The sequence below is a fragment of the Mandrillus leucophaeus genome, unplaced genomic scaffold (genome assembly GCF_000951045.1).
Source record: "Mandrillus leucophaeus isolate KB7577 unplaced genomic scaffold, Mleu.le_1.0 Scaffold1813, whole genome shotgun sequence".
Lineage (NCBI taxonomy): Eukaryota > Metazoa > Chordata > Mammalia > Primates > Cercopithecidae > Mandrillus > Mandrillus leucophaeus.
The window spans coordinates 143,456-161,349 of NW_012101825.1; the positions used below are offsets into that span (position 1 = coordinate 143,456).

The following is a 17,894-nucleotide window of genomic DNA, read 5'->3' on the forward strand; positions in this document are numbered from 1 at the left end:
CACGTTATGCACATGTACCCTAGAACTTAAAGTATAATAATAATAAATAAATTAAAAAAAAAAAGAAAACTTAGATAACCTTGGACACGGTGATGACTTCTTAGATATAACACCAAAGGCAAAATACATTTAAAAATAATTAATAAGCTGGACTTCACTCAAATTAAAAACTTCTGCTCTGTAGAAGATAATGTCAAGAAAATGAGAAGATAAGTCATAGGTTGGGAGATAATAGTTGAAAAAGACACAACTGTTAAAGGACTATTATCCAAAATATACAAAGAACTTTTAAAACTTAAGAAAATAAACATCTCAATTATGAAGTGGGTCAAAAATTCATCCAGGCATGGTGGCAGGTGCCTGTGGTCCCAGCTACTCAGAAGGCTGAGGTGGGACGATCACTTGAGCCTGGGAGGTTGAGGCTAAAGTGAGCCATGATTGTGCCATGGCATTCCAGCCTGGGCAACAGAGAAAGACCCTTTCTTAAAAATAGAACAAAATAAAAATAAAAATAAAATAAGATAAGAAAAACTTAAAAAGATTAAAAATAGACCAAAGGCCTTAACAAGACACCTCACCAAAAGCATATGCAGCTGGAAAGTAAGCAATTAAAGAGATGCTCCACATCAGGGAACTGCAATCTGAAGGAATATTACTACATGCCTATTTAAATCACCAAAATCCAAAATACTGACAAAACCAAAAGCTAGTAAAGATGCAGAGCAATAGGAACTCTCGTTCATTGACAATGAGAATGCAAAATGGCACAGACACTTTAGAAGACAGTTTGGCAGTATTTTACAAAACTAAACGTACTGTTACCATATGATCTAATACTTGTGCTTTTTGATATTTATCTAAAGAAGTTGAAAACATATGTCTACACAAAAACCCATACACAGAGGTAAGTCCTTATTTATTATTGCCAAAATTCGGAAACAATCAAGATGTTCTTTAGTAGGTAAGTGGATAAACTCTGGCACATCCAGGCAATAAAATATTATTTAGTGCTATGAAGAAATGAGCTATCAAGCCATAGAAAGACACAGAGAAATCTTAAATGCATATTAGTAAATGAAATAATTTGAAAAGCCTATGTATTAGTCAGGGTTCTCTAGAGGGACAGAACTAATAGATCTATATATCTATATCTATATATGGAATTTATTAAGTAGTACTAACTCACATGATCACAAAGTCCCACACAGGCTGTCTGCAAGCTGAGGAGCAAGGAAGCCAGTCTGTGTCCCAAAGATGTAGAACATGGAGTCCAATGTTGGAGGGCAGGAAGCATCCAGCACAGGCAAAAGATGAAGCCTGGGAGGCTAAGCTAGTGTAGACTTTTCAGGGTTTCCTGCCTGCTTTATATCCTGGCCACGCTGGCAATTGATTAGATGGTGCCCACCCAGATTAAGGGTGTGTCTGCCTTTCCTAGCCCACTAATTCAAATGTTAATCTCCTTTGGCAACACCTTCACAGACACACCCAGGATCAATACTTTGCACCCTTCAATCCAATGGAGTTGATAGTCAGTATCAACCATCACAGGCTACATACTGTATGATTCCAAATATGACATTTTGGAAAAGGCCAAACCATGGTGACAGTAAAAGAATTGGTGTTTGCCAAGGGTTGGAGGGGGTTAAGAATAGAATAATGGATTAATAGTGGAAACACAGGGTTTTAGGGTGGTAATAATACCATTTATGGTACTATAATGTATACACACTATTATACATTTGTCAAAACCCATAGAATGTACACCACCAAGAGTAAACCCTAAAGTAAACTATTGACTCTGGGTGATAATGATATGCTAATGAATGTTCACCAGTTATAACTAAATATCATTCTGTTTAGGGATGTTGATAATAGGGGATTGGGGATGTTGTAAGTACATGTGTAAAAGTGGGAGATATATAGCAATCTTTAAATTTTGCTGTGAACCTAAAAATGCCCTAGAAACAATAAAGTCTAAAATAAAGTAAAATAAAATAAAATGTTGACAGCGAAATGTATAGTAGCAGAAATAGGTAACAAAGCTTTTTAAATTTCCGTTTTTAATTGCCTCTTAATAATTTTGACAACATTAGTACAAGTTTTAGGTATGCAACCAAAGTTCAGTAAAATGGGATTGTTTTTGTCTTAGCAATACATTTCCAACATATTCTTAAAATTGATCAGTTTCTCTTATTGTGCCTATTTCTTCTATTGTCAGAGAAATTAGTTATAAAACAATCTGTTAAAATTAATTATAAAAGTCTATAAAAGATTTTCATTCCAAGATTCTTTTTTGGGATCTTCAGTTCCATAGTAAAGACAGATATACATTTGTGTTCCTAAGCAAGATCAGTTATACATGCATTCAGTCTTTCTGACTGATATTAGTAGAAAATTAATTTCAATGAACACTATTAAAATGCATAAACTAGAATATGTGTCTCAAAATATTTCTTAGCATTTGCAGTTATGAAGAGTTAATTAGAAATAATATTACAAGTACATATTTCTGACATTTAATGTATTTCAGAAGAAAGCATTCTAAATATAGTCACAAACATTTGGTAGTTATACAGTGGGTAATTACCAAAATATTGAGTTGTATAGTTCACTGCTTTTATTTACTTTTCTGAGCTAGGTTACTAATTGACAGAGAAAGGTTTCAGTGTGTAGAGGGATACGATATATATATATATGTTTAGAGTACAATAGAATTTGATAATAAGAGAACTTTACTGAAAATACATTTTAAGTTTAAAAGTGTATATGGCTAAATGTGCACTTGTTTTGTGGAAATTCTCCAAGTTCCTGTATGTTTCATATATATTCTAAAGGAGTTTTTATGTACTTATTGATAGAATTATTTTTATTTTTCTATTGTTCACTGTGAATCCTGGTATTTAGAGAACTAGTAATACTTTTGGGTCTCAGAGATACTTCTGAATAAATTATAATGACTAAATTCTGGATGCTGTCTCTTATGCTTATATACACAAGAATCTTTTAACAGTTATTTCTTGGCATGCTTGTTCTAGCACAATACTGTTGCATTGTTTTAAAATACCTTTTGTTTCACATCTTACTCATTTTCTTGGTTGCACTATAAATATTTCAGCTCCCTTCCACCTCCCCCTAAATTTTATTCTTCAGCAATGGAATTGTTCAATAATTGCTTCGAGTGACAAGAAAAATTATTTTTTAGTATAAAGCTATTTTTCATTTGTAATAAACTAGCAGTTTAGAAACAAACATATCTCCCAATAAAATATCACTCGATTAGATAACTCAAGAAGATTAAATACTATGACATTAATTTTTCAATCATTAGATTGAAACATTGCTCCTTTTTATTTTAGTTTTCAGGATTTTGGTGATTAAAAGTCTGGCATCAACCTGACTCTTGTAAATTAATGTTTTTCTTTTTTCTCTATTTTCTTTCTCTTACTCTATAGAGGTTTATAACTTTTTATCCTGGGGCTTCTGAAATTTTACCAGGAGGTATCTCTACATTGATTTGTTTTTATTAATTCACTGTGGTATTCAAAAATTATAGATGTTCTTTAGATAATAGATATCACCTCCTCTGAGGAATGAGTCCTTGGGTAGTGGTGGAAATAAGGATTTTGATTTCTGCTTCTGTGATGGTGGTTATCAATATAATTTTAAATACTATAATTTTATATGTAGTTTTTTATTTGTTGGTTATAAACAAAGTGTTTACCACTATGACTTGAAGAATTTATGTCACTGACACTTCCCTCTCTTCCATTCCTGTTCTTTTTATGGCCTTACATGATATTCTTATCACTGTTTTTCACAAACTGCTAGTTTTACACTGTGTTCCAGGTTTCTATCTTTGAATATGAAGAGAGCAACATATCCACTCCAAACATTATTTCAACATTCCTTATTCCCCATATCTACCCACTGTACTATTTATTCTATATTGCAAGATTCATAGAATTTATACTCTGGTAAATATAATCAAATCTTCCAAGATATGTTTATAGGTTGATTTATATTTTCAAAGCCAACATTATGGTTATTAGTTATTATTTGCTCCAAAAATGAAACAGTGAGTTTGGACTTGTATAGGTGCATAGGTAATCCTATGTCATTATATTCTGCTTCCCAAACGAGAAAGCCATCTAATAAAAATTTAAAAAGAAAGCATTAGGTAGAAGTCTTAAATAGCATTATTTAAAGTTAAGTTTATTAAACTGTCACCTTCTAACTAAGACAAACTTAAAACTTTCGAAAGGCAGACAACAACAGAATTATGACAGTAGCATCCCCAATATTCACCATAGGATAAAATTACCAGACATGAGCAGAAGCTGGGAATTTGACCATACCCATCCTATGTGTTACTTTGGTTATACATTTATATTCTAGAAATACTATCAATTCTTCAATATTTTGTCATTGTATAATGAAAAAGTTATTCATGTTTCTTAAAAATAAGAAGCAAATAATAATAAAATGTATTTTATAATTACTTGCATATTTAACTTTATTGATAGTCTTCATTTTTTTGAAAATGAAACTAAAGATTAGGTTATTTCTTATAATTTAGTTTAACATGAAGAAAAACTTAAGATACATAAATAAAATAAAGTAAGGTTTTTTTGGTTCATATTTTTGTCACTCCTAGACACAGTAGATAAGAAGATGATCCATAGTCACTGGGAGAACAAGGGTTTCCCAGTCTATTTCTGTGGGCATTTGGAGGAGCAATTGCTGAGTTAATGATGTGCCATCCCAAGAAACCTGTGGCTATTCAAAATCACAGTGTTCATCCCATCTGTAAACATTTTCTAGCAATATAATGAGATCCTAGATCAAAGTCAGTGTCCTCTCGTTTCAGGCTGCTTCAGAGGATTTTTTTCATGAAAAGACTGGCCACAATTGTAGCAATTTTTAAAGTGACTCAATTAAACACAAATAATACTCATATTTTCAAATTAAATTACTATAATTTAATTATATTCATAATTTAAGCATGATAACATTTGTGCTTAGTTTTTAACTACTGCATGATATTGGTTTCATTATGTTTTTTAAGACATTGTACCCAAAGAACGAACTTTTATATTCATCAATCTAGTGTCCATAATTAGAAAATAATAAGTTAATATGAGCTTTGAGTATGATATTCTAATGAAAATGTAAAAAATATTTTGAAAGATATTCATCTAATTTTTTGATTGTCCAACTTTTACTATAAGTTGTAGTTTTTCTATTTTTCAACATTTGATGTTTCTTTGTCATCTCATAATTCTGCCCTTTTTGTTTTAATTTGTTAGTAAATTTTTTGACACTATATGATTAGATTAGAATCAGTCCCTCAATCTGCGACTCTTCATCTTTAATCACAGAGTTTAACCCCATCAAAAACAAAAAACAAGTAGGAACAATTTTATCCAGCCTATTGAAATACAGAAAGCACCTCATATCTGAAGACCAGAGTGTTTCGGTAGGGTGGTTGCACCTTACACATTTATAGGGAGCCGTAGACAAGTTGTAGGTAGAATTCTTTAATCTTATTTTTGTAATTAAGGGAATCTCAGTCAGCCAGCCAACAATGCCAACCTTTCATCTAGCTATTTCTGGGGGAACAAACGCTGTATGTAATTATGTTTGAGATAAAAAATGAGAATTTGGAGAATCTGTGCCTTGCTTTGTCATAGATACACAAAGAGGATCATGTGGGAGTCTGATCTAAGTCATATGGGTGTTCTTTTCAGTATATGTTTCCTGGAAAAGAAAAGAGTGGAGGGATTTCTTAACTATTGCTGCTTTCTTGGCGGAGAGGGCTCAGGTAAAATTAAACATTGTTGGTGTCCTCTGTTGTTCAAGATGAATGACTATCAGTTCAGAGGCAATCATTAATATTTTGAGTGGGGTGAGTCACGGTTTAAGAAGCAGTCTGGCTGGATGCGGTGACTCACACCTATAATCCTAGCACTTTGGGAGGCTAAGGTGGGCAGATTGCTTGAGCTTGGGAGTTCAGGACCAGCCTGGGCAACACGAGGAAATCCCATTTCTACAATAAATTTTAAAAATTAGCCGGGCATTGTGGTGTGTGCCTTTAGTTTCAGGTACTTGAGGGGCTGAGGAGAAAAGATTGCTTGAGTCCAGAAAGTTGAAGCTGCGGTGAGCTGAGGTTAGGCCACTGCACTCTAGCCTGGGTCTCAAAGTGAGACTTTGTCCAAAGGAAAAAAAAAAAAAAGAGAGAGAGAGAGAAGAAGAAGAAGTCACCTTCTGAAGACTCTCTTATTGGTGTTGTGCCTGCAAAATAATCAGTTGAACTATCTATTGAAAGCTAGCCATAAAATTCAGTTGTTTTAGGATCTTTCAGACCAAGCATTTTAAAAGAGGGATGCATACAATTTAAAAAAGCAATATTAACATAAACAGCTGTATTAAAGTAAAGAGCTAAGAGTTAAACCCTGAAGATATCCAGCTCAGCAGATTCCAAGAGGTCAGCGATAAACATATTTTTATTTCATAGTACTATTCATTGAGTTTCTTAAAGATAAGATGTTGCTGCTTTTCATGATATTATCCACAGTCTTGAATGACACTTGTATAAGGACATTTATGATCTGAGGATTTTGCCACAATCTCTTAGTGTCCCAGCCAGTGACTCATTCAGGGAGAAATCTTGCCATTGTGTTGTCTGCTAGGGTGATGAGTCCTTCACAGTATATATTGCTGGGGAAATAAATGGAAGAAAACCAAAATATTTTTCCCAGACATGTTGAGGGTTGTTAAGGTAAAGACACTGGAAAGTCAGCCTCAGCCTCTTTTTGCCTAATGCCAGGAAACAAATCCTTTCTTACTAGAGGCAGAACTTGCGTATCAGCCCATAGAAGGACCAGCCAGCATCAGAGCAATCTGGGAACAACTTTTAGTATCTTCTCACATTTTCCCACCTTTTGAAAGACTAGAACTGCTCTCTCCTTTGTCGTCACTATGTAGGATTTATGACTCCTTGTTAAAGTACTATTTCAGCAAAGGCCCTAAGCCACTGCCTTGAGAGAGAAATACTTTTGAACTGAGGCCTGTCCTATGTGATGAGTACAGTGTGTTTTATAAACTAAAACTACTTGTTTTCCTTTGCTAATATTTCTTTTGTTTTCAGGACTGTGCCTCAAAAGAACCTAAGAAGGGAAAGAAGAAATTTTGCTTTCTCCTTTGTGAAATACAGTAAAATCTCCTTTTAACCAAATTTCTTAAACAAATGGAGAAAACAAATCAGTGTTAATATTGAAAAAGCATTAAGACATACTGTGATACACATCACAGAAAATTTATTAAAGATATTATAAAAAATATAAAGAAATATCACCTTTTTATAAGCAACAAAGATGCAGTATATTACATATATGCTAATTCTCTTTATCCAAAAGAAATAGAAAGTTTTTTCTATCTTTACAAATAGCAGGAAATTATAACTTGGAGCCAGGCACTTAGCATAAAGACTTATGGATCTTTTAAAATATAGAAACACGTCTCAAAACAATAGTGAACCTATTTAAAAATTTAAATTTTCTAAAGAAAATGCTATAGTTGGGGAGTTTCGTTTTCCTTTTGGCATGAGGGAAAAATGATATTTAACCTTATAATATCAAGTCATTTGGCTTTAGTTTACAGTCTTCTTCAGATCCTGGGGGAAAAGGGCTGCTATAAGGCAAAGTCAAGTCCTCATAAGAATCTAGGTATCAGATTTTAGATTTCAAGGTAGACAAGTTAAGAAAAGAGAAAACTAGGAAGTGTTAGTTTGGAAAGCGATACAAGATATTAAAGAAAACTGAAAAACTTGAAAATTTGGTATGGATTGAAAGACTGAATATACAAACAAACAATGGCCATGCTGTATATAACAATAGAACTATTGTTATGGGATCTTTGGGATGTTGCTTTTCTGTCCATAAACCTCTGTGGCTGGTGGCACCTTTGCCCAAGTTGTTGTCCTGCATCCAGGAAGAATGAGGCAGAATGAGGTACGCAGACGAGTGGAGCGTAAGCACAATGAAGAGCTTTATTTAGTGTTACAATAGCTTAGGGGAGACCCACAGTGGGTAGCTTCTCTCTGTAGGCAGGTTGTCCCATCGAGTGTTCACCTCTCAGCAGACAGGAGGTCGTGGAGAGTTAGAGGGTAGCTCCTCTCTGCAGTTGGTCATCTCTCCATTCTGTCCTCTACTCTGGCTGAGCCTGGGGCCTGAAGGTGGGACCTCTCTGGCCTCAAGGTGGGGCATCACTGGGGACCCACCCCTTCCACCCAGGAATCTGGATGCCTCCTACTGCCATTCATGGTTCCAGGCTTGGCTCGACTTTGCTTCAAAATTGGAGCAGGCGCCAACAGCCAGAAAAGGCCAGACAGTGGAAGCAGGCACTTCTGAGCCTGCAAGGACAGGGGTAGGAGCCTTCCCAGGCCCCAGATAGTGCAGGGATGCCTGAGCCTACAGTCATGGTTTGGGCAGCTGCAGCTGCATCCAGTGGGGCAAGGCTCCAGCCTGATCTGTGGATTGGGAGGACCAGGACTGCAGCCGTGGTTTGGGCAGCTGCAGTGCATCTGGGGAGCTCCTGCCCCAACTCAGAAGGGGTGGGGCTCCCACTTGTTCCCAGCTCCCACTGGCTATATGGAGCATGCATCCCTAGCTGCTCCCCCCTGCTACTACTGGTGTAATGGCAGTGGCAGGCTGTCTGGAGTGGCTGCAGCCATTGATATGACCACAAGCTATGGCAAACAGGCTCTCTGCAGTAACCAGCCCAGAAAACCAGCCTACTATCGACAAATCAGATTTATGGAAATCAGACTAGAATCTCTAACAATCATTCCAGAAATCCAAACACTAACTTTCATAAAACCTGGTCCAAAGAAAGAGAAGGACTTGATTAATAATTTTAAGTTTGCCAAATTTTTTGTTCTTGCTTTTAATTTAGGACCAACTAGAGAAAGCAGATATATACTCCTCATTAATGATACTGGATGTCCCTCTAGTTAGCCCCCACTACATTTTCCCCATGTTAGCAGCCTACAATCAGGAGATACCAAAAGCTTTTCTTTCTTTCCTTATAAAGCTTCCCTATTCATTTGCCTGCCTTTGAGTCTCTGGCAAATGCAAATGACAGCCTTTATCCTTTATTATAGTAAACTCTGATATAACAAGATCAAAATAAATAGGCTTTGTTCTCATTGTGGTGATCTTTGTTTATTTCCACAATGTTTACATTTTTGCAATACGACAGAATCTAGTTCAATTTGTAAGTAGGTAACAAAACTTGACCTTCAGAGTGGGAGAGGAAGTTAATTAAATCTACCAAAATTAGTGGAAGAAAATAAACGATAAAAATTAGACCAGAAATAAACAAAATTGAGACTTTTTTTTTTTTTTTTGAGACGGAGTCTCGCTCTGTCGCCCAGGCTGGAGTGCAGTGGCCGGATCTCGGCTCACTGCAAGCTCCGCCGCCCGGGTTCACGCCATTCTCCTGCCTCAGCCTCCCGAGTAGCTGGGACTACAGGCGCCCGCCACCTCGCCCGGCTAGTTTTTTGTATTTTTTAGTAGAGATGGGGTTTCACCGTGTTAGCCAGGATGGTCTCGATCTCCTGACCTCGTGATCCACCCATCTCGGCCTCCCAAAGTGCTGGGATTACAGGCTTGAGCCACCGCACCCGGCCAACAAAATTTGTTTTTTTTTAAATATAAACAAAATTGACAATCCTTTAGGTAGATTAACTAAGAAAAAAAATAGACTCGAGTAAATAACACCAAAAATAAAAGAAGAGACATTACAACTGATATTACAGAAATACAAAAGATCATTAGAGACTATTATTAACAACTATAAAACCTTGTGAAATTAAATAAATTCCTGAACATATACAACCTATTGAAATTGAATTAAGAAGAAACAGAAAGCAGACAAATTATGAGTAATAACATTAAATCTGTAATGGAGTTATTTTTTTTAATTAAAGGGAAACCAGCTTTCTTTGTAGTTAAGCTTTTTATTATTTATTTTCTTTGTAGGAACAATAAAATTAAACTATCTATAAACAGAAAACCTATATGTAAAATATGCTTAATTTGTATAATATGTGAAAATACTGGATTGGTTAAGATAAACAGATAACAAAAAATACACTTTATTTATATGTTTGCAATGAGACCCCATAGTAAGTATATCTGTCTTTGTAATTTATTATTGGTGAAAAACAAATAGAAACAGAAAAGATATGCACAATTATGCCACTGCTAATGATATCAGATTATATTTGTTAAAGTTTTTCTTAATAAAATGGGAACAACACTTTGCTAGGTACATAGAAATAATTTTGCTTTAAAGAATAACTGAACAGTTAAGAGAAGCAAGTAATTCCTAATGGGCTACTAATGTAATAGATAATATTATGCTATGTAACAGAATATTATGGTATTTTGTATTTTTTTAGTCTATAAGTCCATCTATAAAGTCTATTAAGTAAAACTAAAACAAAAAAACTCCAAGCATTAAGATATATTGACAATCTTGTTCTCATGAATGGCAGAATTTCATTAATTCCTTTTTTATGTTTATTTACTTTTTAAATTAGGAACACTTCTTAGGTTTTTTTGGCATTTTGCATTTTTACCTTCAGTGTCTGTATTAGCCCATTCTCACACTTCTATAACGAACTGCCTGAGACTGGGTAATTTATAAAGAAAAGAGGTTTAATTGACTCACAATTCCACAGGCTGTACAGGAGGTATGGCTGGGGAGGTCTCAGGGAACCATAATCATGGTGGAAGGGTGAAGGGGAAGCAAGCACATCTTCTCATGGTAGCAGGAGAGAAAGAGTGAAGGGGGAAATGCTACACACTTTTAAACAACAAGATCTCATGAGAACTCACTATCATGAGAATAGCAAGGGGACAACTGCCCCTATGATCCAATCAACTCTCACCAGGTCCCTCCTTCAACATTGAGGATTACAATTCAACATGAGATTTGGGTGGGGACACAGAGCCAAACCATATCAGTGTCTATTGGCTCCTTCTGAGAGTATCTGTGAAAGTTCAGTATCTTTTGCAGTGAACAAGCAATAAATGGATGGTGTATGTGCCAAAGTCCAAAGGGGCAAATATTGCTCAAGTTTATTCACTCTGGAAATGAAGATTTTTCTTTTTCTATAAGCATGAAGTAACTAGTGGCTGAAGAGAATAAGTATTTTCTTTCTGACCAGAAGATCATAATAGTTCTCTATTTCCCCAAAGCCGATACATACACATCTAGAGTAACCAGAGATGACACTAATATAGGGTATGGGAAGGCATAATGTAAAAGGCCTCCACCAACCACCTGAAGCATGATTAATATTAGGAAAAAGTAAAGTGCAGCATAAATACTTTTAAATCAGTCAGATGTCCCTAACTCACATGCAATCTTCTTCACCAGAAAGTTGGGAGCAGCATCATTAATACCAAGCAGAATGCATAGTAGATAAATACAATGATATGTGGTGGGTAGACAGCTTCCTGAGTACTGTGCACTGTGGTAACATAATCTGGACTTGGGTGGTAAAGCATCGTGTACCAATCTGAAAGTGTCAATACTCAACATGAATGAGCAGATATAAAGAACACCAACTGGATCACTTACAAGCAAGGTGATAATGGCTGCCATACTGGATTCAAATAATCCAGTGATGTGTTGAAAAAATGCACTAGAACTTTTTTTTCCCCCCAAGTACCATTCAATAAAGAACCAACTTAAAACAAGAGGAAGAATAGCAATAAATTCAACGTAGAGATAATTGTGAAGTTCTGGAGATACCATGGAAGGCTGACAGTATTTCTGTGCATTTGTTCTCTGTCCGTCTTTGGCACAAGTCACATTCTCCAGACATTTCAGTTGACCCATTTTTACATAAGATCTTCCCATGAAAAAGTTCAGGGCATGCCATTGGCCACCTGTAGGTTTCCCCCAAGAAGCCCTGGGATCAGCAAAACTGGCCACAGCACCCGGACATCCAGGCCATCTGAATATCAACTTCTAATTAAGCCTACTTTTAAAATTAGATCTTAATTAGATCTACTTCTAATTAAGCAGATCAAAGAACGGCTTTTTAAAAATTCTTTTAAATATAAAGTAGCAAGCTTTCCATGTTGGGAGCAGTCAGCCTTTCACTGAAGCCCAGAGAACAGCTGCTGCAGAGCTGTGCCTCCCCTTGTCACCTGTGAGGGGCCCTCCTCCTCCTCTCACAGGATCAATGTCCAGTGATGGAGCTAGGCTGTCTCTCTGGCCCAGTGGAAGAAACAAGGCAAACTGAAAAAAAAGTACTATCACACTGTAGATATAAACCAAAGTTTTAAATCAAAGGTACACCTAAACAGATGACTGAATACAAAAACAATCACACAGGAAAATAAAACCAAGAAGCCCTTTATGGCTTTAACCAATGCCTCCAAAGAGGGAGCAAAAGCTGCATACCTCTCAAGATCCAGACCCCCCCCAAGGATAGCTCATAAATTAGCATGTTTCACTGGTTGCAAATGAAATACAATCCATATTTCTTTCTTTCTTTTTTATATTTTTATTTTAAGTTCAGGGGTACAACTGCAGGTTTGTTACATAGGTTAACTGTGTTATGGGGATTTGTTGTACGGATTATTTCATCATCAGCTATTAAGCCTAGTACCCATTATTTATTTTTACTGATACTCTCCCTTCTCCCACCCTCCGTCCTCCAAAAGGCCCCAGTCTGTGTTGTTCCCCCACTGTGTTCATGTGTTCTCATCTGCCCACTTCTCAGCTGACCACCTACGCACAAAGACCTACTACAGCTTGAGTGTCCCACAGTTGAAGATTTAAAAAATACTTAGTAAAACATGAAATAAAATATATAAGGATAGAAAGGATTACAAAACAAATGGGTACCACAATTTTTTAATGAATATTTTCTTAAAAAATTTTGAGTTAGAAGATTTACATTTTCAAGGGACTGGTTCTCAGACTGGGAATCACACCCCGGCCACATCAGTGAAAGTGTGGAATCTTGGCTATCTTAGCCACTAGACTCCAAGCTGGAATGTCTTCTTTGTAAATACCAAAGAGGATCCAAAGCAGGCAGGATTTTAATTAATTCCATTTAAAATCTGAGTTCTGGGTATTTTTCTTCATTTAGTTTTGGTTTTGGTTTGCCAACGGAATTTCTAAGGCTATATCTTTCTTTTGTCTCTTTTCATAGGTCCAATAAGATAGTTGTTTAAGCTGAGAGTGCTCCAAGTATTATTTTTTTCTTTTAAATACAGCCAATTTGTTTAGAAAGCCGCAGAGGTGGTATTCATTCCAGGCTTAGAATACCATGGATTTAAGTGTCATTTATAAAATGGGGGCAGAATATATAGTCTCTTCTGATCACCCCAAAAATTTACTCTGAGAAAAAGACTGAGATAGCAAAAGACTGTTGTTGCCACAGATGGTTAAGGATGGTGTTTGCATGTACAGTGCCTCCAGTATCCCACAAGTTTGTGAGGGACCACCAGTCAGCCCTGTTAATCTGTGACACCAGGTAGTCCCTCCTGGAATTAAACTTTCCCAAAACTAACCAGACAACAAAGATTGAGACAAGCAAAGCCTCTTATGCATGGGAGTTATTAAGAGAAACTCCCCCTGAGAGTTTGATTCATTCAAAGTGAGAGTGGGTTGCTTAATATCTTATGTTTCCCAGTGTTCTTAGCCCTTTCAGACTGGCCACCTAGTAAATAATTATTAGGGAGAATAAATTGACTCAGGAGACAGAAGTGTACTTGCAAAGGATTATCTTTGGAACTTGAATGAGCCCAAGAGGCAGGTAATATCTTGTGTAAACGTCCATCCAGGTGTGTTTGCATTCCTCAGTGGATGCAGATAACATTTTAGAGTCCCTTCGTACTCTTGGGGTGGGAGAATAAGACTAGGTTAGAGGGACCTTGATGCTGAGGCAGCTGCTAAGACTTCTCAGCATGTCAAAGTGCCAGTCTTTTGGATATCATCTTTTGAATCTCAACGTAAGTTTTTGTAAAGACAATGCTCTAAGAATAGGGAAACTAGGAGCCTAGAGTCAGGAAAACATCAGTCTAAAGTTGAGTCAAGCGGAAAGAAATGTTAAGGCCAACTTGGTCACTCCATGTAAGTGTCTGAGCAATCTGATAAAATGAGTATCATTCTCAAAAAAAAATTCAAGTAAACATCTGGGTTGCATAATCAATTTTTCTAATTATGTATTGTTAATAAGAAGAGTAGATTCTTATTGATCCTATAAAAATAATTACATTGCCATGAAAATGAGAATACCTGATAAGTTTCTGAATTCCAGAGGGATCAGGAAGGAAGGAAAAAATGAACGTTTCATTTCTCTATAAAAGCACAGTTTAATAACTTGATATGAATTGTAGGTCAATTAAGAGAAAATATAAAGGGATTATTAATATCCAGAAAATAGAATATTAACATATTAGCAATATCCCATGCAGAGCCCATAATTATCCTTCCTTCCTTCCTTCTTTCCTTCCTTCTTTCTTTCCTTCATATGTAATTAATTTTTAATTTGCTTGATCTTAGATTAGCAGTTTTCTGAACACATCTGCTTCTTCACTGGAGCTGGAAATCCTGATTCAATTCATTGGTATGATTTCAATGGTGTTTTAAGCAATGCCATAAGAAACATATACCTGACATAGAGTCCTGGATCTCTAAGACAGATTTGCAAGGGCTTCCAAGGAGGGATCAGAGTAAAATAACTTGTAGATTAAAGCATCTGTAGTCAAGTTATTACTAATAATTTTTAAAAGTGAAAGATCTGATGTGACTTAATTACACAAAAAACTCAACTAATAAGGATAAATGGTTTTTTCTATGGCATGGAAAACAAAATAGTCAATCCAAAAAAGTTTTAGATAAAATATCTGCAAACATAATTTGTATTCATTCAAAGAATGAATACAAATCTAATATATGAAAATGGATGGCCATATCTTTATAGAGAAAACAATATTCAGATATAACATCAAATTTCCCTAAATGTAATGTACCATGAATATACCCAACATGGTATATCAAGATTATAAAGATTATATCAATATTATAAATTAGAATATATGAAGATTATATCAATTTTAGAATATATCAAGTTAGAATATATCAAGATTATAAAGTAAAAATTTTGTAAGCCTGGAGTAAGTCCTAAACATATGAATTAAACTTCATAGGTTAAATGATATGAATCCTCAATTGAACCACTGCCCTAGAACTTATTGAATTTTGAATTCTTTAATTTGTTAAAGGATACAATTACAATCAGGTTAATATTTTTAAAACATTTACTGAAATTATGACTGAAAAACACCATATTGTTTTTATCTAAAATCAGGCAAAGCATTACTGGGACTCTCATAAATGGAAAAAAATACATGGACAGTAAGGATATTGATGATTCCCTGGGAATTTCCCACACAGCATGTAGTTTCTGGAATTTTTTATAATAATAATATTTTACCCATATTGATTTAACCCAGGGAAGGCTAAGCATCCCTTCTGATTTTACAGTTCTTCCTATGTAATTCAAAATGTGAAATAAATGTAATTATTTTTAGCATTTCTCCTTGTATAAAGTGAAAAAAATAAATTCTTTGTGATTTTCCATGTACCCCATGAAATCCTGAAGACAGTTTTAGATGCAAAACATATCATTTAGAATTTGATTTGGGGACAGCAAAGTGTTAGAAATTATCATGAAATTTGATCAAAAGTAGGAAGACTTTGTTCTTTTAATTAATGAAGGACATGATACAGTCAACACACAACACAGTTAACTATTCTGGTAAGACATAGTATCTTTGTATTTTTGTCAGATTACTCAGAAGTTAAAGAAAAACCTTTTCTAAACTCTTAAGAGAAGACCAATAATCCATGTAAATTTTGTCGTTTTTACAGAAAGAAAATCAAATCTAATCTAATTTTGTATTAGTATAATTTTAATACAAAAGCTCTTCTTAAACAACCTTAAATAAATCCATCGAGCCTTAGCCTGACATATGAAATTCTTTTTCCATGAACCTTCTACAACTTTCTATATCCATTTAGATTTTTTCACAGACTCTCCTCTTTCTTATTCTGGATAAACCAGTCATTTTACTTTAGAACAAAGTTGTCCTATTTTTCCATACATTGCATATAAAATTGTTCCTCTTGGCCACAGTTGCTCCTTGTAAAGTCTCTCTTACCTACATTGGTTATAATTTTCAACCACAGTAGCTTCTACTTCCAAGAAAATCTATGAGGTGGATAAGTATGAACTATCTTTTATATACCAGCATTTTGTAACAGACTAGCAGAGCTAGTCTTACAACTTACATGTTAAAACTTTTTATAGCCATACACTTCCTTCAGATATGTATACAGTCTCTCTGTACCATCAAAATAAGAGAAAAAGTATAAAGCTCATAATTATGCTTCAGTATCCTTTTTTACTAGAAATAATCGAGATATTTAATGACTTCCCATTATATATCTTACTTAACATAAGTCTAAGGTTTTAAGTTACTAAATATCTTGGAAAATATCTTCAAACCAATTGTCATGCTACAAAACAGAATAACTGTTGAATTAAAGTTTGTCAGAATAATGATTCAATTTGATTAAACATTTCATAATCATCTTAGATATCTATTATGTGTAACGCAAGCTTATTTGATGAGTAAACCTGTACAAGTTTAGGGTGAACATGCCCAAGTAGAATAAAAACATGTGTTAACACAAATAACTCAGAACGCATCCCTGTTTTTGATAAATGAACAGTATTAAATGAGTCTTGCTGCCAAAGACTTACCTAATTTATGTGTACTTGAATTCTTGAAAACATTTGAGTTATAAACATTTGAGTTTATAGAAACTATTAAACATTGAGTTCAGCAGTTTATATAAGAACACTCTTTTCCACACTGAAAGTATTAGAAATTCAATTTCCTTAATTTCTAAGAATCTTAAGAATATTCAGTTTATATAAGTGCTTATTTATCTGTAAACTAGTCGGAATAGATCTCCTTTTAGAGATTTATAATATAATTTGATAATACTATTTGAAGGTAGGATAATATTACACATATAGCCTACATACATTCATGTACACTATAGAAATAAAAGTTACTCCATTCTGATGCTAATTCACCATGTAGACTTCCGATTAACCCCAGTTGCATGAGTGCCTCCTTATTCCTACTTTATTTACTGTCCTTAGTATAAAAATGTGTACTCACTATACATCTTGCCTTTAAATCAATACAACCTTGCTGTTATTGCACAAATTATAGCGTATGATGCACATAGCATCCTTGCCTGTTCTGGAGTTACCTTTAGTAGACCCTATCGAGCATGTTCCCCTTTTCCCCATGCTATATAAGCCCTGAGTTTGGAATGTAATGCTGTGGAGATCTACCTGTCTTGCCACCCAAGACCATGCTTCCCTTTGTTAGTTCCTAAATAATTCACGCTTTACTGATAAACTGGATTTGTCTGCCTTGTTCTTTGATGTCTCCGTTCCTTCTGCATTTAGGGGCTGCTTTGCATATATGTCCCATTCATGGAACACATACACACACGTGTGAACACACAGAGATAGAAATAGAGAGCTTCCAGCTTTCATTCTAAAATTTTGGTTCACTCACTCATAAAAACGAGTTCTTGTTCTTGCCCTACCTTTATATTTTTGGCAGGATTATGTTTCTGTTAAATGGGGGAAGTTGAGATTACCTGCTTATAATGACTGCTGAAGCATCTGCACCAATATTTGTGAAGGAGACTTTTTTTCTGTGCCATGATGTATAATACTGTGGAGACTGAACTGCACTGCAGATGAAAGACTGAGG

The 17,894-nt window shown here is 35.1% G+C and overlaps 1 pseudogene; it reads right to left on the reverse strand.

The window, feature by feature from the left end:
- Positions 1-11,026: 11,026 nt before the first annotated feature.
- Positions 11,027-11,953, reverse strand: LOC105537928 (annotated as a pseudogene).
- Positions 11,954-17,894: the final 5,941 nt, after the last annotated feature.